This window comes from Mobula birostris, chromosome 7 (assembly GCF_030028105.1).
Source record: "Mobula birostris isolate sMobBir1 chromosome 7, sMobBir1.hap1, whole genome shotgun sequence".
NCBI classification, from domain to species: Eukaryota; Metazoa; Chordata; class Chondrichthyes; order Myliobatiformes; family Myliobatidae; genus Mobula; species Mobula birostris.
This window is the reverse complement of record NC_092376.1, coordinates 166,996,113-167,020,085: the sequence shown is the minus strand read 5'-3', so window position 1 is coordinate 167,020,085 and position 23,973 is coordinate 166,996,113. Positions and strand designations below refer to the sequence as shown.

Below are 23,973 nucleotides of genomic sequence, written 5' to 3'. Positions count from 1 at the left end.
AGAAAAATGGGGGTGGGGAGAGGGAAGGGGAAGAAAAAGAAATTAAGTGAGGGGGGTGTTGGGTCACTTAAAATTGGAAAACTCAATATGAATGCCAGGTGGAATACAAGGTGTTGCTCCTCCAGTTTACATTCCAAGTTCAAAGTTTACAGTAACTTTATTATCAAAGTACATATATATCACCATATACAACCCTGAGATTCATTTTCTTGTGGGCATACACAGTAAATTTATGAAACACAATAGAATCGGGACAGATAAACAGCCAATGTGCAAAAGATAAAACATTGTGCGAATACAAAAGAAGAAATAAATAACTGCATGTGCAATAAGTATCAAGAACATGAGATGAAGAGTTCTTGAAAGTGAGCCCATAGGTTGTGGGCAAATTCAGGGATGTGGTGAGTGAAGATGAGTGAAGATGGTTCAAGAACCTGATGGTTGAGGGCTAATAACTGTTCTTGAACTTGGTGGTATGAGTCCTGAGGATTCTGTACCTTCTTCCTGAAGGCAGCAGCAAGAAAAGAGCATGTCCTGGCTGGTGGAGTCCTTGATGATGGATGCTGCTTTCCTGCAACACTGCTCCATGTAGATGTCCTCAGTGGTGGAGAGGGCTTTACCCGTGATGGACTGGGCCGTGTCCACTACTTTTTGTAGGATTTTCCTTTCGTGGGTATTGGTGTTTCCATACCAGACTGTGATGTAGCCAGTCAATATACTTTCTAGCACTCATCCATCGAAGTTTGTCAAAGTTTTAGATGTCTTGCCAGATCCTTGCAGGTTTCTAAAGAAGTAGATGCACTGTCATGCTTTCCTTGTAATGACATTTACTTGCTGGGCCCAGGACAGATCCTCTGAGGAATTTAAAGTTGTTGACCCTCTCCACCTCTGATGCCCAGATGAGGACTGGCTCATGGACCTCCAATTTCCTCCTCCTGAAGTCAATAATCAGCTCCTTGAATGCACCCTTGCTTCACGCCATTTGAGGTGTTGAAGGTCTCAGATGGGGAACCATCTGAGAACACTTCTCCTGTCATGCCATCGTGGAGCAGGGCAGATGAGCGTAGTGAATTTCTGCAGGCAGCCAAGCATTCTAAGGATGATCCATAGCGCTTTTCTGTTGTCGGTGTCAAACACCTTCGTCAGATCAATGAAGACAGAGTATAATGTCATGCTCTGTTCCAGGCATTTCTCCTGTATCTGTCTCACTGCAAAGATCATGTCGACAGTGCTGCATTCGGGATGAGAGCCACATTGCAACTCGGGAAGGTTCTCTTCTGACACTGTTGGAACCAGTGCTCGTCAAGCTCTTCTTCACCCAAATGCTGAAGCATGCTGTTAAGGACATAGACTTGGGTATCTACATAAGATATCACCTAGACAGATCGATGTTTGACCTGAGACACCTTGCTGCAAAGACCAAAACGTTGAGGAGGCTCATCACTGAAGCCCTGTTTGCTGATGACTGTGCCCTCATGGCCCACCAGGAGAACCACCCGCAGACGATTGTCGACAAGTTCTCCACAGCCTCAAAGCTGTTCAGCCTGACAATCAGCCTCAGTAAGTCAGAAGTTCTCCTACAACCTGCACCAAACAGTCACCCTCCTCAGCCATGCATCACCATCGATGGCACTGTCCTGAAGAATATGGAGAGCTACAAGTATCTAGGAAGCACCATCTCTAGTGATGGATTCCTTGACAAACAGATCATAGCAAGCATCCAGAAAGCCAGCCAGGCACTCGGGAAACTCTGTGTCAAAGTTCTGGAGCACAAGGACACTCAGCTTTCAAACAGGCTCAAGGTGTACAAGGCTGTGGTCCCCACCTCTCTCCTGTACGGCTGCGAAACCTGGACCCTGTACCACAGGCACATCAAACAGCTGGAGCAGTTTCACATGCGCTCTCTGCGGTCGATCATGAGGATTCGATGACAGGACCGAATCACCAACCAGGAAGTCCTTGACAGAGCCAACAGCACAAGCATTGAGACAAGGACCCTCCAGGCCCAGCTACGCTGGACTGGCCATGTAATCCTCAAGGGTGAAACAAGAATTCTCAGGCAGCTGCGCTACGGTGAGCTTGAGCATGGCAGTCGCAATCAGAGCCGCCCCAAATAAAGATCCAAAGACAATCTGAAGTCGTACATCAAATGGGCAGACCTCCAGCCTCGACAACTTGAGGAGTCCGCAGCCGACAGGGCTGCGTGGCGCGCCCTGACCAGAAAAGCTGCATCTGACTTTGAGGATGACCAAAATCAGCACCTTGCAGCAGCACGAGACTGACACTACAAAGCTGTGTGTGCACCTGTTCTAACAACCGCCATTCCATGTCCAACCTGCAACCGCATGTGTGATTCAGCTTTCGGCTTGCGAAGCCACATGCGTATCCATAGATGACTGCACAATGTTTAGTCTTCCTCAGAGCCCGAGAGACAACCACCAATGGATAGGTACATGGAGCTTAGAAAAATAGAGGGCTATGGGTATCCCTAGGTAATTTCTATAGTAAGGACATTTTCAGTACAGCTTTGTGGGCCAAAGGGCCTGTATTGTACTGTAGGTTTTCTGTGTTTCTATGTTTCTAAACAGGGTGGGAAGAGGTGCTGTCTAAATAGCTGGAGGAGTTGGCAGGTTTAATGGGAAGATTTAAGGATCAAAAGGAGAGGGAAAGGAGGCTAAAAAAGCAATTGCACTGAGTTTTAAAATGGAGAGCAAAGTTCTTCTTTTCCTCTATTAATCCTGGATATGAGTCAGAATCTTAACAATTCCCCTTTCAGCTTTTCAAAATACATTCACATTTTATCACATCGGATCAAAATATTTCAGGTGAATTGTGGTTAGTCGAACTCAAACTAGACTTTCCGAACCTGGCCTCAGCTCTGAATTTTATACCACATTTATTCACCACCCTTTACAACAAACATGGACCCCTTTTACTGTAGAAGTCTGTCTGAAGACACTCAATAAGAATATTTCTGAAAGCAAACCCAGTGTTTTAAAAATAGTGGGGGAGGCAGTTTGAGATTCATGTTCCTAGAGCAATGCAACAGTTAAATTATAGATCTGTGGCATAAACAGCAAACATACAGATTAGAATAGAGCAGTAGCTCTTCCGAGATAAGAAAGCAGCCTCTTTTAATGTGGATTTTGTCTTATTATAATCTAAAATCTCAGATGGAGGCAGTTTAATCCAAATTGAACTCATGTCGGCCTACAAAAATTGAGTGTCATCCTGACAACATTAGACTTACTGTTCAGTGTGGCTCTGGCACAGTCCAAGGTATGTATTGAAGGGTTTCCTTACCTTTTGAGAAATCTGGGGATCCGCACAATGTGCTGGAAGGAGATGGCAGCAGGGGATACAGAGAGCAGGGATGAAAGGCCTCAGAGTGCAACAGCTGCCTGTCGTGTGATTGCACTGCCTGAGCCGATAGCCAGTCAGACTCCTAATCCTGCAGCCGACTGTCCCTGCGAGACTGCGAGGTTAGGGCTGTACAATCCAGTGCAGCAAACAACAAACACGTCGACAGCCTGTGCTGAGTGCAGGTTGCTTCTGGGTGGATTCTCGGTGCAAGAGCACAAGGACAGAGTGTTCTAGTTCCTCTGAATTGTTTGCCGATCGCACTGTCTGAACGAATCACTGCTCAGTAACCTGGCTTCACGCGCCCTCACTAGTTTCTCAGCCATAACTATGGGCTTTCTGAAACTATGTTTGCTCAGATCCCCTTGAATAATTTCCGTAACCAGCCATTACTGCTGAACTTCAGTTACTTGGAAAATAAGCTTTAAACGAAACTACCTCTCAAAGTACATACCTTGCCACAGAACCAGTAAATAAACTTTGGTTTCAGCTTTTTATTTATTTCTTTAAAGATACAGTACAGTAACCGGCCCTTCAGGCCCAACGAGACCGTGCAGCCCAACTACACCCAGGGGACCGATTAAACACAGGTGACCAATCACACCCGGGTGACCAATCACACCCGGGTGACCAATTACACCCGGGTGACCAATCACACCCGGGTGACCAATTACACCCAGGTGACTGAGTAAACCCAGGTGACTGATTAAACCCAGGTGACCAATTACTGTACACCCCAGTGACCAATCACACCCAGGTGACCGATTACACCCAGGTGACCAATTACACCCGGGTGACTAATTACTGTACACCCCAGTGACCAATCACACCCAGGTGACCGATTACACCCAGGTGACCAATTACACCCGGGTGACCGATTACACCCGGGTGACTAATTACTGTACACCCCAGTGACCAATCACACCCAGGTGACCGATTACGCCCAGGTGACCAATTACACCCTGGTGACCAATCACACCCTTGTGACCAATTACACCCCAGTGACCAATTACACCCAGGTGACCGATTAAACCCAGGTGACCAATTACACCTGGGTGACCGATTACACCTGGGTGACCGATTAAACCCGGGTGACCAATCACACCCATGTGACCGATTACACCCGGGTGTCCGATTACACCTGTGTGACCAACTGCACCCAGGTGACCAATTACACCCCGGTGACCAATTACACCCAGGTGATCAATTACACCTCAGTAACCGATTACACCCCAGTGACCAATTACACCCAGGTGACCAATTACACCCCAGTGACCAATTACACCCAGGTGACCGATTAAACCCATGTGACCGATTACACCCGGGTCACCGATTATACTCGTGTGACCGACTGCACCCAGGTGACCAATCACACCTCCGTGACCGATTACACCCAGGTGACCGATTACGCCCGGGTGGCCGATTACACCCAGGTGACCAATTGGCCTACTAACCCCTGACCCCTTTGAGATGCAGGAAGAAACTGGTGCAGCTGGAGAAAACCCACTTGGTAAAGGGGAGGACATACAAACCCCACAGAGACAGTGGTGAGAATTGAACCTGGGTCGCTGGTGCTGTAACGTGTTACTCTAACTGTTAAGCTACTGTGCTGCCCCTGCAAAGAAGAGCAGTAATATTCACACAGATCAAGAAAGATACACCAACCTCATGTGCAGGTGACAAATTTAACAGCCTTCATTTAAAGTGTGTGGTAATAGTGAAGATGAAAAGTTCATCATGCCCCAACACCCAGATACCCTTTTAAAGGTGATGTAAGTAGGGTTGCCAACTGTCCCGTATTTGCTGGGACATCCCGTATATTGGGCTAAATTGGTTTGTTCCATACGGGACTGCCCTTGTCCCGTATTTCCCTCGCTAAGGTAGAACGTTCCTATGAAACCGTTCGTAAGCCGAAATGGCGTAAAGCGCAGAAGCAATTACCATTAATTTATATGGGAAAAGTTTTTGAGTGTTCCCAGACCCAAAAGATAACCTACCAAATCATACCAATAACACTTAAAACCTAAAATAACACTAACACTAACATATAGTAAAAGCAGGAATGATATGATAAATACACAGCCTATATAAAGTAGAAATAATGTATGTACAGTGTAGCCGGGAAGATTAAGCCAAAACCGATTTGTAGAAAAAAATCGGCACGTACGCGCATGCACACGTCATGTATGCGCACGTCACGCATGCGCACACGGGTGCCCACGCAAGGCTTCATGGTCATGGTAGTCTTTCTCGGGGTAAACACAAGTGTTCCGTATTTGACTGCTACTTTTGTCCCTTATTTGGGAGTGAGAAAGTTGGCAAAACTAGATGTACGTGAACATTTATTTTTCAAACATATGCGTTATTCACAATATAATTTGTAAATACAGTGCAGCCACTGAGTCAAAGAGTTATAGAGCAATAGGCCCTTCAGCCCAGCACATGAATGCTAGCCAAATTGCTGGCTCGAGCTAGTCACATTGGACCATACGCATCTAAATCTTGGCTGCCCATGTACCTATCTAAATGCCTTTTAGAAAATGTAATTGTACCTGCTTCTATAGTTTCCTCTGTCAACTTGTTCATGGTACCCACCTCCTTCTGTGTGAGAAGTTGCCCCTCATTTCACCTTTAAATTTCACCTTCAAATTATATCCTTCCTAGAAGGGACATCCCACTCAGTGGCCACTTGATTAGGTATGTCCTGTATCAAATAAAGTGGCCTTTGAGTGTATGTTCATGGTCTTCTGCTGCTGTACCCCGTCCAATTCGAGGTTCAATGTGTTGTACATTCAGAGATGTTTTTCTACATTTCACTGTTGTAATGTGTTTTTATTTCAGTCTCTGTCGCCCTCCTATCGGCTTGAGCCAGTCTGGCCATTCACCTCTGACCTATCTCATTAACAAGACACTTTCACCCACAGAACTGCTGCTCAGTGGATTTCTTTTTCGCACTATTCTCTCTAAGCTCTAGAGACTGTTGTATGTGAAAATCCCAAGAGATCAGCAGTTTGTGAAATACTCAAACCACCCCATCTGGCACCAACAATCATTCCATGGTCAAAGTCACTTCGAGCACATTTTTTCCACATTCTGAAGTTTGAACAACTGAACCTTTTCTGCATGATCTGATGTATTGAGTTGCTGCCGCATGATTGGCTGATTAGATAGTTACATTAATGAGCAGGTGTGCGGATGGACCTAATAAAGTGGCCAGAGTCTATCACTGTACCATCAATTCAATACTTTCTTTTACAATGCATCAATGCCACAAACGTTTCTTCCTTTAAAAAGTGCACCCATGAAGTGTCTGAGACAGTGTTATACTGAGTCCATTTCCTCAGTGTCTGAGGACTTTTCCCGTATGGCCTTTGTTGAGGCTGCTTTGAGCTTCAGTTTGTTCTTCAGCATGTACACCTCCACCCTGGAATATGCTAGTCAGCAGCATTCACTTGTGGGCATTAATTATACTGGAAGACTAATAATTTTAGGGGATACCAAACTGAGTTGATGATTCCACAGGAGTGGTTGATGTTTATCTTGGTGTGTGTCTCTGGGACCTGGCAGAGGAACATTGAGCCCTCTGTTGCACAGCCACTTAGGACAAAGCTCGACAAGAACCATTGCATCTTTTTACAGAAACCTCATGGCAAATGTGGAAGATCATGATTTATGTATCACAACCATCTCAAGTGGGAGTGAGACTCCAGCTATTCGTGAATGATTTGAGGAGGAGGGCCTCTTTCAACACCAGCCAAGCAAGGCCTTGCTCTTTGTCTGTGAGATGGAGAATCCTACCATACTACTTCACTCATCTGTGTGGAAACCATATCCATCTCTTTCACCTGCAAGGCTTTAGTGGCATTCTGTGCTGACCGGAATCTGATGGATTTGTCGTCAAAATTATTTTCATGCAATAACTTTTTTATGGAGTACAAGCTGCGTAGCAAGGTCCAAATGAATGAAATGTTATGCAGCAACAACACAGGTCCACCCTTGGCAAAATTGAGATAAAGAAATTCTTCGTTACATATACAAAACTTTATTCAAAGGATTACATTATCACAACAATACATTATTATACAATAACATACACAAAACGCTGGAGGATCTCAGCAGGTCAGGCAGCACCTATGGAAATAAATACAGTTGACATTTCGGGCTGAGAATTTTCATCAATCCGTAGATACTGCCTGACATGCTGAGTTCCTCCAGAATTTTATGTGTTTTGCTCCAGATTTCCAGCATTGGCAGAATCTCTTGTGTTTACTATTATACAATATTCTGGACTTCATAAAACACACTATTTACAGATTCAACTGAAAATACCATTATCACTGTACAAAACCCTTAGTGGCTTCAGGTAGAACTCAGCAGATTGTGACACATAGTGTTTCTGTAGTCAGGTTCTATGCATAGTTTGATCCAGACCTAACACTAATGTGGTCATCAAATGAGGGCTCCATTGGGTACATTTATTTTCCCTTTCTCTGAAGATCTGCACGTCACAATTCAACAGAGGAGATCCATTTTAGATCTTCAGATGAAGCAGAGGGTGGCTCAGGTGACCACCTTTTGGTGAAGTCAGTTGTTAGTGATGAAATTCACCCTCACCCTCAATGGTATTTGTTCAGTTAAAGAGAAAGGGTATTTGAAGATCAAGACCTCAGAATTGGCAAAGAGCTCTTGGCCCCAGAGGCAGCAATGATCTCAACCCACATTTACATTTATGACTTATAGTGGACACTTCAAGGTGCCTGAATGATACTATGGGTACTATCTCCAAAAATTTACTGGAAGGATGCACAAACACAAGTTTGTGTCCTCTCCCACACCAATATCCTCAGTAGTGAGGTTTTTATTATACTCAATTGGACTCATTGAGCAGGCCGCGTTGCTTACATTTCAGATACCAAACTCCCATAACAGTTTGTTATTTATAAGCTGTGCCACAGAGAGTACTCGGTGGACCAAGGGAAAGATTCAAGGGTGTAGTCAAAGTTCCCTTGGAAAATAATGCATCAGCTTCACTGCTTCTTATGGCTGCTCAGAGGAGAAATTGATCACCCAGGTTGGTATTGATGAATACCAAGAGGAGAATGAGAAGCCGTACATAAATATCAGGAAAGGGGATTCACCTTATACTGGTCAGGCAGTCACCTACCAAATCTGCAGTAGCATCTGAAAATGCTAATCTGCCTTCATCAGTCACCTCAGAACACACAAAATTGGAGGGGATAGAAGTACATGTGCTGCACCCTCGTCTATCACGGAGGAGGTACAAGAGCCTGAAGGCACACACTCAACAATTCAGGGATGGCTTTTCCCCCTCTATCATCAGATTTCCGAATGGATATTGAACCCAAGAACACTACCTCACTACCACTTTTTCCCCTGTTTTGGCACTATTTATTTAACTAACCTTTTAAATATAGATGCACGTATTGTAATTTAGAGTTTTTAATTATGTATTACAATGTACTGCTGATGCATAGCAATACATTTCACGAGATATGCCAATGACGTTAATCCTGATTCTGATTCTGAAGTCATCCTCAACATAAAGGGAATGCCTCAGAAGAAGAACGTAATTTGTGACTTTAACGGTATTTTGTTGGATGATCACAACAATTTTCCTGCCACATGACAAATAAGTGAAGCTTTTCTACAAATTATATCCACATTATGAGACAAGACAAAAAAGTCTAATTTCTGATCTTTCACTGCCAATTGTGGCTTTGAGAAAAAGGCATTCCCACTGAGACCTGCTCTAACATTTCCCATTTATTTTCATGCCATTTGATGGTACAATATAAATCACACGCTAAGATTGTTGCCAAATAATTGAAATTGTATATTTGATGTGCCTGACTAATGGCTAAACATTAATTGCATTTTTACAAAAAAGAAAAGATACACTATAAGTACACTGTTTTTCAGGGACATCAATTATTGACTCTGTTTTACACTATTCAGACACACTCTAATGACATTTCCAGGAAACAAATTTAATTTGACATTGAGAAAAGGACATACTTTTGGATCTAATTCCCGGGCTGCATCTGTGAAGGATGTTACAGACAAAGTCTTGTACATATGGATTTTTGCAACCCTGGGCACAATAAAATCTATATCTTGAGTATTGCATTGAATATATCCTGCAGTATCGCTTAGCAATTCACAAGAGCAATGAGTCTAATGGTTTGATGTGGGTTGTCTCCACAGTCGTGCTCTACTTAAGATAGCACTGTATCAGAAATTACAGATGTCAATAATCTTAATTTTATGATGCACCTAGTTTCTAAAGTATTAACAGCAGTAGAAAATTTTCAATAAAGTTAAGATACCAATCCAAATCTGTTGCTTGTTTATAGGTTGCATTATTCTAAAGCTTTCTGGAGACCAACCACAGCCTTAGCCCAGATCACCTGTAGGCTTGCTCACCACAGTTTCTGAATGGCAACTGCATGTTGAATTTGGCAAGCAATTAAAATTCCCTGACCTCATCACATCATCACTGAGGCCTAACATGGTCATTCTGTCAGAAACCTTGAAGCAGGTGGTCATGGGAAAACTGACTGTGCTTCGGGAAGACCAGGTTGAGGAGACATCTTCACGTAAGAAAGACAAATACCCGGAGCTGCTACAGCAGTGTCAGAGACAGGGGTGGAGGGCATGATGCAGCCCTATGGAGGAGGGGTGTAGAGGTTTTGCTGCCTGATCACTGTGCAGAACCTACTCTCTCCTTGGCACTAGAAAAGTGCCATCAGGACCATAACAGAGGCTGCCGAGCGAGCCGAGGATCAAAAGGTGTGACATGTGGGCCAGTGCTGCTGGGACACAAGCCTGGGCCTGATCAAACCTGGCTGGGGCCTGGGCGAGGGTATCTAATGTTGAAAGACCTAAAACACCCAATAACCCCAGGTTACATCACTGATGATGTGTCCCAGCACATCATGTCGGTAGTAGGTAAGTTATTGGAGGGAGTACTAAGAGACAGAATCTACAAGCATTTGGATAGACAGGGACTTATTAGGAAGAGTCAACATGGCTTTGTACTTGGTAGGTCATGTTTGACCAATCTATTGGAGTTTTTCAAGGAGGTTACCAGGAAAGTGGATGAAGGGAAGGCAGTGGATATTGTCTACATGAACTTCAGTAAGGCCTTTGACAAAGTCCCGCATGGGAGGTTAGTTAGGAAAATTCAGTCGCTAGGTATACATGGAGAGGTGGTAAATTGGATCAGACATTGGCTCAATGGAAGAAGCCAAAGAGTGGTAGTAGAGAATTGCTTCTTCAAGTGGAGGCCTGTGACTGGTGGTGTGCCACAGGGATCAGTGCTGGGTCCATTGTTATTTGTCATCTATATCAATGATCTGGATGATAATGTGGAAAATTGGATCAGCAAATTTGCTGATGATACAAAGGTTGGAGGTGTAGTAGACAGCGAGGAAGGTTTTCAGAGCCTGCAGAGGGACTTGGACCAGCTGGAAAAATGGGCTGAAAAATGGCAGATGGAGTTTAATGCAGACAACTGTGAGGAATTGCACGTTGGAAGGACAAACCAACGTAGAACATACAGGGTTAATGGTAAGGCACTGAGGAGTGCAGTAGAACAGAGGGATCTGGGAATACAGATACAAAATTCCCTAAAAGTGGTGTCACAGGTAGATAGGGTTGTAAAGAGAGCTTTTGGTACATTGGCCTTTATTAATCAAAGTATTGAGTATAAGAGCTGGAATGTTATGATGAGGTTGTATAAGGCATTGGTGAGGCCGAATCTGGAGTATTGTCTTCAGTTTTGGTCACCAAATTACAGGAAGAATATAAATAAGGTTGAAAGAGTGCAGAGAAGGTTTACAAGGCTGTTGCTGGGACTTGAGAAACTCAGTTACAGAGAAAGGTTGAATAGGTTAGGACTTTATTCCCTGGAGCGTAGAAGAATGAGGGGAGATTTGATAGAGGTATATAAAATATGATGGGTATAGATAGAGTGAATGCAAGCAGGCTTTTTCCACTGAGGCAAGGGGAGAAAAAAACCAGAGGACATGGGTTAAAGGTGAGGGGGGAAAAGTTTAAAGGGAACATTAGTGGGGGCTTCTCCACACAGAGAGTGGTGGGAGTATGGAATGAGCTGCCAGATGAGGTGGTAAATGCGGGTTCTTTTTTGACATTTAAGAATAAATTGGACGGATACATGGATGGGATGTGTATGGAGGGATATGGTCCGTGTGCAGATCAGTGGGACTAGGCAGAAAATGGTTCGGCACAGCCAAGAAGGGCCAAAAGGCCTGTTTCTGTGCTGTAGTTTCTATGGTTCTATGGTTCTATGGATATATCTCAGCATCACTTAAAACTAGCTAAAACCCCACAGTATATTAAATCTATCCCTTTGACCAAGCTTTTGGCTTCCTGTCATAATATCTCCATTAACTCAGTGCCAATGATGCTCCTGGGGGCTTTAGTCAGGTTGATTAGCCACTGTGAATTGACCCTGTGCAGGTGGGAGGTAGAATCTGGGGAGAGTTAATGGGAACATGGGAGAATTAGTGCGGGAATGGAAATTCCTCTATGAAACAGCATGGGATAAATGGACCAAAATACCGTCTCCTACGTCATAAGGAAATATAAAAATGCAAGTTAATGTTGAAAGTTGACCTTGTGTATAACAAAGTAGCAACAGAGCGCATGGTGGCATGGTAGCTCAGCTGTTAGCGTAACGCTATTACAACGCCAGTGACCTGGCTTCAATCCCGCCACTGTCTGTAAGGAGTTTGTACATTCTCCCCATGGCCACAAGGGTTTCCTCCAGGTGCTCCAGCTTCCTCCCACAGTCCAAAAATGTACGGATTACAAGGTTAATTGGTCACATGGGGGTAATTGGTTGATATGAGCTTGTTGGGGTAGAGGGGCCTGTTACTGTGCTGTATTTCCAAACCTAACTCTAAAAGGGCCAAGTTGGCTAATGTCTACTACATATGTCCCCATAGATGGTGCACACAGCTGATTTATGACTGTTCATGCATTTGCTCAGCTGATTTTGGACATTTCTATTATACTTTGTTGCCATCTAGTGATTTGATCCTCTCATTACAATCAGATATTTTCCGTAAAGTCTAACCCTGTGCTTCTTACTCATTTCTCCTTCCTTGCCATTATTAACAATGTCAGGATTTGTTGCCTCTTCCTACTTCCCACTGAACTGCGTGGCTTTTTTGACATTTTCAGAGGGTAGCTGAGGGTCATCATATGGTCTGGAATTACAATGTAGAGCATCAATGAACCAAATGGATTTTGCAACTAGTTGAACTAAATGAATTTGACCTACCATCTTGTTATTAGTTTGGGGGTCTGGATGACTACTAAACTACTGCACCCTGATAGGATGGAGCTTCCTCCACCCTCCACTGACCTGGCCACATACATATCCAAAAAGTGGCCACGTTATCAGGAACACCTATATATTTGCTCATTAATGCAAATATCTAATCAGCAAATCATGTGGCAGCAACTTAATGAATAAAAACTCACAGACAGAGTCAAGAGAGTCAGTTGTTGTTCAGACCAAATACCAGAATGAGGAAGGAATATGATCTAAATGATTTTGACCATGGAATAATCATTGGTGCCAGACAGGGTGGTTTGAGTATCTCAGAAACTGCTGATCTCCTACAGTTTCAATGCACAACGGTCTGTAGAACAGGGATTTCCAACATTTCTAATGCCATGGACCAATACCATTAAGCAAGGAGTCTGTTGACCTTAGGTTGGGATCCCCTGCTCTAGAGTTTTAGTCATAGTCATACTTTATTGATGCCGGGGGAAATTGGTTTTCGCTACAGTTGCACCATAAATAATTAAATAGTAATGAAACCATAAATAATTAAATAGTAATATGTAAATTATGCCAGGAAATAAGTCCAGGACCAGCCTACTGGCTCAGGGTGTCTGACCCTCCAAGGGAGGAGTTGTAAAGTTTATGGCCACAGGCAGGAATGACTTCCTATGACGCTCTGTGTTGCATCTCGGTGGAATGAGTCTCTGGCTGAATGTACTCCTGTGTCCAACCAGCACATTATGTAGTGAATGGGAGACATTGTCCAAGATGGCATGCAACTTAGACAGCATCCTCTTTTCAGACACCACCGTGAGAGAGTCCAGTTCCATCCCCACAACATCACTGGCCTTATGAATGAGTTTGTTGATTCTGTTGGTGTCTGCTACCCTCAGCCTGCTGCCCCAGCACACAACAGCAAACATGATCGCACTAGCCACCACAGACGCGTAGAACATCCTCAGCATCGTCCGGCAGATGTTAAAGGACCTCAGTCTCCTCTGGAAATAGAGCCTTCTCTGTTTACAGAGAATGGTGCAAAAAACAAAAAAGAAAACATCTAGTGAGTGGTAGTTCTGTGGGTGAAAACACCTTGCTCATGAGAGAGGTCAGATGAGAATGGCCAGACTGGTTCAAGCTGACAGGAAGGCGACAGTAACTCAAATAACCACACACTACAACAGTGGTGTGCAGACGAGCATCTCTGAATGCACTAACTGTCGAACTTTGCAGTGGATGAGCTGCAGCAGCAGAAGACCACAAACTTACACTCAATAGCCATTTTATTAGGTAGAAGAGGTATTTAACAAAGTGGTTGCTGAGTGTAAGACCAGTTTGAGTAAGTGCAAACACATATATTGCACTTCCCTTTTTTTCTCATCTTTTAAAAGTCCTACATTATTTTTGCAGCCACTTGAGGCCATGGATCAGTATTTATTTAGAGATACAGCAAGGTATCAGGCCCTTCAATGCAACAGGGCCCCCGCTGCTCAAGTACACTCATACGACCAATTAACCTGCTAACTTCCATGTCTTTGCAATGTGGGAGGGAATGGGAGAATCCGGAGGAAACCTATGTGGTCCCGGGAAGAACATACAAACTCCTTACAGACAGTGAACCCGGATCACTGGTGCTGGAATAGCATTACGCTAACCACTACGCTACTGTGCTGCCCAAGCAAAATAGTTTACAAGCACATCTACCCTTTTATTTTACTAAAAGCAACCTCAGCTTTCCTTATTGTACTTGCATATTTGTTTTATAATATTAGTCAGCACCTTCCCCACAACGCAATATTGCCACAACTGTATGGAGTACTAAACTACACCTTATAATTTCTGTTATTAACCTTGACTGGTTATATCCAGAACTTTAATCTTATTAAAAGCATATAGCAGACAAGCCACACAGGCAGTGGAGTGTAGAATCATTACACTGATTGTTATAACACGCAGGCTGAGCTATGGGATCTATACTTGCGATGGAAAAATGACAGATGATATCACAGCTGAATGGGACTGTTGTGCTAGATACTGTGAGGCTGTTTCCTCAGGCTGGAGATGTAGGATAAAGCAGTCAGTACTGAGATAAGGAAATATGTCTTTCCCTGTGGATATTGCAAATGTTTGAATTTGGAGGCTCAGTGCGACATCCAACCCTTTCAATTCCATTCCACCATGTAGATTCAACTCCTGTCTGTTCCACCAGCCCTCCTTACTTTTTCTGTACAGGTCGTACCTTCCCTAGAAGAGATCCCAATGATCAATAAATGACTGAATCCCTGCCTCCTGCACCAGTTCCTCAGCCACACATTCAATTGCTAAATCATTCTATTCTTACCCTCACTGGTGTGTGAGATAGGCAGCAATCCAGAGATTACTACCCTGGAGGTCTCGTTTTTCAGCTTCCTACCTAGCTCCCTAAAATCTCTCTTCGGGATTTCTTGACCTCTGTTATTGGTGCCATTCTGCCCCTCTAGAATGCCGTGGACCCGATCTGAGACATCCCTGACCTTGGCACCTGGGAAGCAACTGTCCTTTGAGAAAGAGAGTTCCAAAGACTCACAACTACTGAGAGAAAGAGGAAAAAATTCACCTCATTTCTATCTTTAAAGGGCCCAAGTTGATAGGCTAATTGGTCATTGTAAATTTCCTGTGGGGGGGGGTGGCTCGAAGGGCTGGTGTGGCCTATTCCGTGCTGTACCTCAATAAGTAAATAAATAAATGTTTAAAGCTCAAGTTTCAAAGTAAATTTATTATCAAAGTATGTGAATGTTATAATGTATATTATAATGAGATCTATTTTCTTTTGCATGCATTTACAAGAAAAAGAAGACACACAATAGATTTTTACGGAAAATTATACATGAACAGAAAAAGACTGACAAACAACTAATGTGCAAAAGAAGACAAGCTGTGCAAATAAAAAATAATTCCCTCTTCAAAGTTAGAATCTGCTTTCATAAGCACCAGCATTCCTCCATCACTTTGACCAAATATCCATCACCAATGACTGAAGCTAGGCGCTGGGACAGATAAGGCCCTCATTCTGTTCCTGCTCTGTCAGTTCCTGGGGGCTGAAGGAATGTATATGAGGTATAATGCATTTTCTGGTTCAACACGCAAGGTCAGAAAAAATGCTTTTTCTGTTACAACAATATATGAGGCATATGAATTTTCTGTTATGATACACACCCAACTGCGCTAGCTACCAGGGTTTAGATGCTTTAACTCTCTGGAAAATGGATAGCTGGCATGGCTCCTTTAAAGATTCAGGCCACCCTGCTAATTGGTGCCTATGTTTGGCACGAGGATCTTAGTTTTTAAAGAGCACCTGAACTGAGGTTCAGTGCAGAATCGTCACCTCTAGTTGGATTATTGTCTAGTGTCTAGCTTAGTACTCTGTTCTCATTTCAGTCTTGTATCATGTCTCAATTCTAGGCTTGGATTCTCCAGCACTTGGGTCCTAACCATTCTTGTCTTGGTCTCGCGACACATTTCCTTGAACATGAAGCAAAAGTGGCCTCTCTGATGAAGAACTGGGAGATATGGCAGGGATCAGCAGCAGTGGCCTGGGATATCGATGGCTGAGAAACTGTGAGTGACAGTGCCTCTGACCTCTGACTCTGATAGTAACTTACTTTGCCTCTGGCTTTGACACTGACTCTGAGACTGTGCTTGAAATGCAGGAGATCATCGATCGCAAAGGAAGTAAAGGATACAGTTTGCACATGGGATCTTTAAACAGCACAGTTTGAGAATAAATGACGTTATGTTACACTATACTGTATATGAATAACCATGGCATAGTATATGTGAACAGCCTCAGACTAATGAGGTTGAATATGTCTCAGCAGGCAGATATTTGGGAAAATAGTTTTATGCTGAAACAAAAATGCTGTAGAGCAGAAAAGTCTGGTCAACAGACGAAGAAATGTGCTTCTGGTGGGTGCAAAATTACCTAGAGATATACACAGAGTTACAATCCTCTAGTTTTTGATTGCACAACAATCCTTTATGGAGTTGTGTGATAAAATTCTAGCCCAAAATCTCCTGGTTCTCCTCCAACATGCATCAACTAACTCCTGGAATCAGATGATCTGGTATTTCTTAAACTCTATCCTTGTCCTCTACCAGTGATGCTGCCCTCACCGGCATCTCCTCCATTTCCTAAACATCCGCACTCACCCCATCTTCCCACTGCCTTAACCAGGATAAAGTTCTTCTTCTCCTCACCTACTACCCCATGATTGGGTCCATCATTCTCTCCAACTTCTGCCATCTTCAATAGGACCCCACTGCCAAACACATCATTAACCCACTCCCAGCCCCAATTTCTACTTTCAGTAGGGATCTCTCCTGCTGTGGTTCCCTTGATTATTCATCCCTCCTCACCAGCCTCCCTCCTGGCATTTATACCTGCCAGTGGAAGAAGTGCTACACCTGTCCATTCACACCCTCCCTCCCTCCATTCAGTGCTCCAAATAGTCCTTCCGGGTGAGACAACATTTCCACCTGCAAATCTGCCAGGCCATCTATTGTACCCAGTGCTCCCAATGTGGCCTCCTCTAAAGGGGTGAGGCCCAATGTAGATTGGGGGATTGCTATGTCAACAACAGGAATTCTGCAGATGCTGGAAATTCAAGCAACACACATCAAAGTTGCTGGTGAACGCAGCAGGCCAGGCAGCACCTCTTCCTACAGATGCTGCCTGGCCTGCTGCGTTCACCAGCAACTTTGATGTGGATTGCTATGTCAAACACCTTTACTCCATCTGCAAAAACCAGGATTTCCCAGTGGCCAACCAGTTTAATTCCAGTCCCCACTCCCATTCTAACATGTTAGCTCATGGCTTTCTCTACTGCCATGACGACACCAACCTCTGGTTGCTGGAGCAACAGCTCATATCATCTAGGTAGCTTCTAACCTAATGACTGATGGTGCTGCTCCAACTTGTTACTCGCCTTTACTCTCTCATTAATGCTGGATTAATGTGGTATTAAACTTGCATTTTCGACTGTTTACCCCGAACAATGCACTGCATTCTAAAAGGATTATTCTTGTGTTGTTTTTAAATCGGATTTTCATTTTTGCACATTGTGTTTCTCTTAATTTGGAAATGCTTACAATGAGCCTATAGATGTTAAACCCAATGTTTCATTGAATGCTTGGAAAATTGTTCGCAAAATATGCAAATTCCACCAGTGTGATGTCTAATGCTTTAGATGTTTTTTGATATTTTAGTCAATGCGTTAAGTCTTGCATTTCATATTTGGCAATTTCAAACAACGGACCAGAGATTTCTTATCACCTGTGAACTGGGTCTTTTCTTGGAAGAAGGGGACATTATAATTTGCAGACCTGTAAATGAAAGGTAACAAAAACAAATGAAACCAAAATGTTTCAAAATAAAACGATGTTTTACAAGTAGTTGCATTAATGCCTATCATATTTTCAGATGTTTTGATTGATGTTTCATTGTTGTTCCTCTGTAAGAAACCAATGTGTATGATGTTCTGTGGGTTGTACTTCATCTCCTTCTTATCAGCAGTTTATGATTGCACTGCTATGATGGAATTTTTGTGGACATCAGTTTGGTCCGTGCTTTAGCGCTGATAACTTTCCTCATTCACACTTCCTTCGCACTCCTGCTTTCTTGGTGTGTTGAAGGCAAAACTGATCCCAACCCCTCCCCCCCGGTCACCTTCTCGAACTCGTTCCGTCCCATGGCCTTGAATTGGGTAAAACCAACCTCCTTATATTCTTTTCACTGAGACCCTATAAAATGAACTCATTGCCCTTGATTCTCATGTTAAATTTTAGTTTTCCCAAGATACAGGATGTGGCAACTTGTTGAACTTTCTCAACTTAACAAAAACTGCACAATGAAACCTGAATTTTGAATCTTACATAGAAACATAGAAAACCTACAGCACAATACAGGCCCTTCGGCCCAGAGAGTTGTGCCGATCATGTCCCTACCGTAGAAATTACTAGGCTTACCGATAGCCCTTTATTTTTCTAAGCTCCATGTACCTATCCAAAAGTCTCTTAAAAGACCCTATTGTATCCTCCTCCACCAGTGTTGCCGGCAGCCCATTCCACGCACTCACCACACTCTGAGTAAAAAACTTACACCTGACATCTCCTCTGTACCTACTCCCCAGCACCTTAAACCTGTGCCCTCTTGTGGCAACCATTTCAGCCCTGGGAAAAAGCCTCTGACTATCCACACAATCAATGCCTCTCATCATATTATACACTGCTATCAGGTCACCTCTCATCCTCTGTCGCTCCAAGGAGAAAAGGCTAAGTTCACTCAACCTATTCACATAAGGCATGCTCCCCAATCCAGGCAACATCCTTGTAAATCTCCCGTGCACCCATTCAATGGCTTCCACATCCTTCCTGTAGTGAGGTGACCAGAACTGAGCACCAAGTGGGGTCTGACCAGGGTCCTATATAGCTGCAACATTACTTCTTGACTCCTAAATTAAGTTCCATGATTGATGAAGACCAATACACCATATGCCTTCTTAACCACAGAGTCAATCTGCGCAGCAGCTTTGAGTGTCCTATCGGCTCGGACCCCAAGACCCCTCTGATCCTCCACACTGCCAAGAGTCTTACCATTAATACTATATTCTGCCATTATACTTGACCTACCAAAATGAACCACTTCACACTTATCTGGGTTGAACTCCATCTGCCACTTCTCAGTCCATTTTTGTATCCTATCAATGCATCATTGTAACCTCTGACAGCCCTCCACACTATCCACAACACCTCCAACCTTTGTGTCATCAGAAAACTTATTAACCCATCACTCCGCTTCCTCATCCAGGTCATTTATAAAAATCACAAAAAGTAAGGGTCCCAGAACAGATCCCTGATGCACTCCACTGGTGACCGACTTCCATGCAGAATATGATCCGTCTACAATCTTGGAAGTAGTACATTGTGTCTTCTGAACAAATTTAAAAAGATTTATAAATACTCTACAGTACTGTGCAAAAATCATAGGCACATTTATATAGGTAGGGAGCCTCAGACTTTAGCACGGTACTGTATTGGTGAATGTGGAACAGGGAGCAAGTTTGTAAATCTGGCAGCAGCAAAGGATGTTGGGAATGGCAAGGGTGGAGAGCCGCAGGTGCATTGTGGGACAGGAGATAGAGAAAGAGTGTCAGTGGTGCTGTGGGGAGGGGAGGGGGGCATTGTGGCACTGGTGCAGATACACCCAGCCTTGAGACACCAGGCAAGGTCATTTGATTCCAAATAATTGGTTTATTGATCATCACAGAATGTCTCTCTGGTGCTTCCCGCTCCCTCCCCTCTCCCTTCCCTTTTTTGCAACTAAGATCCCCTTCTCCCTGCCTCCTTCCCATTCAGTCTATAATAGAGACCTATATCAGAATCAGGTTTATCATCACTCAAATGTGTCATGAATTTTTTTTTTTGCGACAGCAGTACAGTGCAGTACATAAAATTACTATAGTACTGTGCAAATGTCTTGGGCATTCTAGCTACATAAATGTGCCTAAGATTTTTGCACAGTCCTATACATTCTCTTGTCATAGTAATATACTTACTGCTTTAGAAACAGTGATAATTTAGTTGAAAGAATGTGATAGCATTTGTTATCAGGTGTAACACGATCCTGAGTGTTTAACTTCATTGGCCTTGAAACTGGATTTCAATAACACTGAAAAAAATTGGAAAATGAAAATTTACAGGGATGTTGCTGGGACTAGAGGACCTGAGTTATAATGGAAGACTGAATAGGTTAGGATTTTATACTCTAGAACACAGAAGATTAAGGGGAGATTTACAGAGGTATACAAAATTATGAGTTGTATAGATAGGGTAAATGCAAACAGGCTTTTCCCACCTAGGTTAGGTGCAACTACGACTAGAGGTCATATGTTAAGTCGAGCTCAATTTCAACAATTAAGAGAAGTTTGGACAGGTACATGAATGGGAAGGTTATAGAGTCCTATGGTTCAGTTGCAGATCATTGGGACTAGGCAGTTTAAATGGTTCAGCACAGACTAGATGGGCTGAATGGCTTGTTTCCATGCTGTAAATGAATCTAAATGAATTTTCCCTGTGATGGAGAATGCTTATCATTGTATTTGGGTTGATTTGCACTGGTTTGGAAACTTGATATGGTACTCCATGACTCTAGCCTTTTTCCATTGTGGACATATTCTCCCATGCAAGCACTGCTTGAAATTAAATAGTCCATGAGGTTCCATAGGGTGTCCTTTGTTGAATATGTTCAGCTTAACTGAGTGTTAATAGTTGTGCTTCTTCTGCAGTGAAATAATTCTGGATATGCTCTGAGAACCTCACTCAGTAGGTCCTCTTTAATTGATTGACTATACCTATCAACTCTTCTGTGCTCATTCCCAGACGACAATATCAACCTCTACACCCATCTAAACACACAGCACTCGCCTGATCACCCTACCTGAGCCTCAGACACCAATGTTATATAAGGCACTGGTCAAACCACATTTGGATGCAGAGTCTGTGGAATTCATTGCCACATACAGCAGTGGGGGCCTCGTCATTGGGAATATTTAAAGCAAAGGTTGAGAGGTTCTAGAGTAGTAAATGCGTCAAAGGTTATGGGGAGAAGCGAAGAGATGGAGGTTCAGAGAGAACAATAACCCATCCCTACATACAGACTGCTGGAGGAACTCAGCAGGCCAGGCAGCATCTATGGAAAAAAGTACAGTCGACATTTTGGGTGGAAACGTCGACTATACTCTTTTCCATAGATGCTGCCTGGCCTGCTGAGTTCCTCCAGCATTTTATGTGTGTTACTCGGATTTCCAGCATCTGCAGATTTTCTCTTGTTTGTGATTTGAATAACTCAGCCATGACTGAATGGCGGACTAGACTTGATGGGTCAAATGGCCTAATTCTGCTCCTGTATCTTATGGCCTCATGATTTTATCATCTGTCCAAATAAAAGATCCTGACTGAATGAGGTAACATGAATACATTCATTCACCAAACCTTCCCTTCCCCACCACTGATCACAGGATCCTGATCACCACTCTACTCTCTCTGACCACTGATCACAGCCACCATTCCACCCCCCCATTGCTAATAAAGAGATTGAAGATTAGCTTTATCTGTCCCGTGTACATCAAAATATTGGGTGGCAGTGTGGAGATACGTCTTGACCAAAGGAGTTGTAAGGCGCTCCTTCCCTCCACTAGCCTGTAGGTCACCTTTGGGTAGGGTGTCACACCTGCTTAGCCCCCCAGTCAGGGTCACATGAAGCCATAGGAGCAGGTGGTGGATGGTCGTATGAGCAGCTGGTGGATACCACAGGTCATGGCTATGCAACCACTGATGCCAGGCAGACAATCTGAAGAGTATTGTTCTTGGCAGGGGTCACCCGACTTAGAAAGACATTGCTCAGAAAAAGGGAAAAGCAAACCACTTAGAGTCATAAAGAAAAGTACAGCACAGCAACAAGACCTTCAGCCCATCTACATGCTGAAATATTTAAACTGTATAATCTCATCCACCTACACCGGGACCACAGCCCTCCATACCCCTACTGTCCATGTACCTATCCAAACTACTCTTAAACTTTGAAATCGAGCTTGCATGCATCACTTGAGTTGGCAGCTCATTCCACACTCCCACAGTCCTCCAAGGGAAGGCATTTCCCCTCATGTTCTCCTTAAATTTTTCACTTTTCATCCTTTACCCTCAGAGTAAAGAACTTCCAGTAAAATGGCGGCATGTATACATGCAGCAACCTCTCGGGGGGCCAACTAAAGATGTTTTTCTCTTTGTTAAATGTGTTTCTATACATAGTAAGAACATTCTTGACTCCAATAACCACGTGATGCAGGTCCACCGCATCAGTGGACAGCTCATTGTTTGGAGTAGCCAGCCAGGATGTTATAAGAGCCAGCCGGCAGTTCAGAGAAGGCGTGTTAGCCCACTGGGCCGACAGAGTCATGTTGTGCCATCGGGCTGGGGTGGTGAGATGTGCCATTTGGGAGATATAAGTTGGGCTGTTGAGCCAGGGGATTTGAGTCGGGCTTTTGGGCCACAGGAGGAGATGGATTGGGTTTGGAAGAGCTGACCTGGGTGGAGATCGTGCTGCTGCCTGCTACGCCGAGGCAAAGGTGTTGGTGCCTTCAAGTTAGCACGGTCGGCACGTAGTGAAACTGTAAGTGACTGTCATAGGCATTTTTTTAGTGATCGCAAGACCCTGTGGGACATTAATGCTGCAGGTTGGCTTCCCATGTTTGGTGGTAAGACAGGTTGTGAGGCAGTAATGTCGCCTTGGTTGTAACAAGGACTAGGCCTCAATCCTTGGGCCTGCATTGTAGCATAGCATCCAGGCTCGGTTGAGGTGGCTGCTCCCTTTAGTGCTGCCCTCCAGTGTTGGATTGGTGGAATTACAGGCTGGACTGCCAGGAACCATCAATTTGCAGGACATTGCTCAGGGCCTTGGACTACAACTGTGTTTTCTTACGTGACTATGTTCTTTCTTTTCTCTTTCTTGTTGTTTTGAATACGCATGTATGTATTTGCACTTTGGCTTCAGAGAAATGCAGTCTCATTTGGCTGTATCCATGTATGGTCTGAATTAAACGATGACCTCTTTTGAGGTCCCACCCAATTTCAGTGGGAAAAGTCTGCTTACATTTACCCTATCTATTTCCCTCATAATTTTGTATACCTCTATCATATCTCCTCTCAATCTTCTACATCCTAAGGAATAAAGTCATAACCTACTCAATCTTTCCTTATAACTCAGGTCCTTCAGACCCAGCAACTTCCTTACAAATTTTCTCTCTACTCGTTCAATCTTTTTTACATCTTTCCTGTAGATAGGTGACCAAAACTGCACACAATACTCCAAATTAGGCCTCACCAGTGTCTGATACAACTTCAACATTACATTCTATCTCTGTACTCAATATTTTGATTTATGAAGAGCAATGTGCCAAAAGCTTCCTCTATGACCCTATCTACCTATGGACCCTATCTACTTCAGTAGAAAAATTTGCCAAAAATAATCATGGTCATGGAAAGCCCATGATGGCTCACATCATATAACATTGGTGCATACGAGCGAAAGAACATCAAAACGTACAGCGAAATGCATCCTTTGTGTTCTCATTTGAAGTACTTTTCATTTCCCAGCCATTTATTTAAGTTAGTAAAAACATAGTCAGTAAAACAGATCAGACTCACTGACCTACTGACCCCATTCTTAATCCAGACTCTTAGGATGT

The 23,973-nt window shown here is 43.6% G+C and overlaps 1 protein-coding gene and 1 long non-coding RNA gene across 3 annotated transcripts in view; one reads left to right on the top strand and one right to left on the bottom strand.

Annotated features, from left to right (window-relative positions):
• LOC140200554 (fibroblast growth factor 1-like) overlaps positions 1-3,566 on the bottom strand; it is a 63,162-nt gene extending 59,596 nt beyond the window's left edge. The window contains exon 1 of the mRNA XM_072264055.1: positions 3,304-3,566. The gene's annotated coding sequence lies outside the window, so the exon portion shown is untranslated. The remainder of the gene's footprint in view (positions 1-3,303) is intronic.
• LOC140200555 (uncharacterized) overlaps positions 1-17,340 on the top strand; it is a 124,798-nt gene extending 107,458 nt beyond the window's left edge. For both annotated transcript variants that reach the window (XR_011886661.1, XR_011886660.1), the window contains exons 3-4: positions 16,136-16,291; positions 16,384-17,340. This is a non-coding gene — a long non-coding RNA (uncharacterized lncRNA). The remainder of the gene's footprint in view (positions 1-16,135; positions 16,292-16,383) is intronic.
• Positions 17,341-23,973: the final 6,633 nt, after the last annotated feature.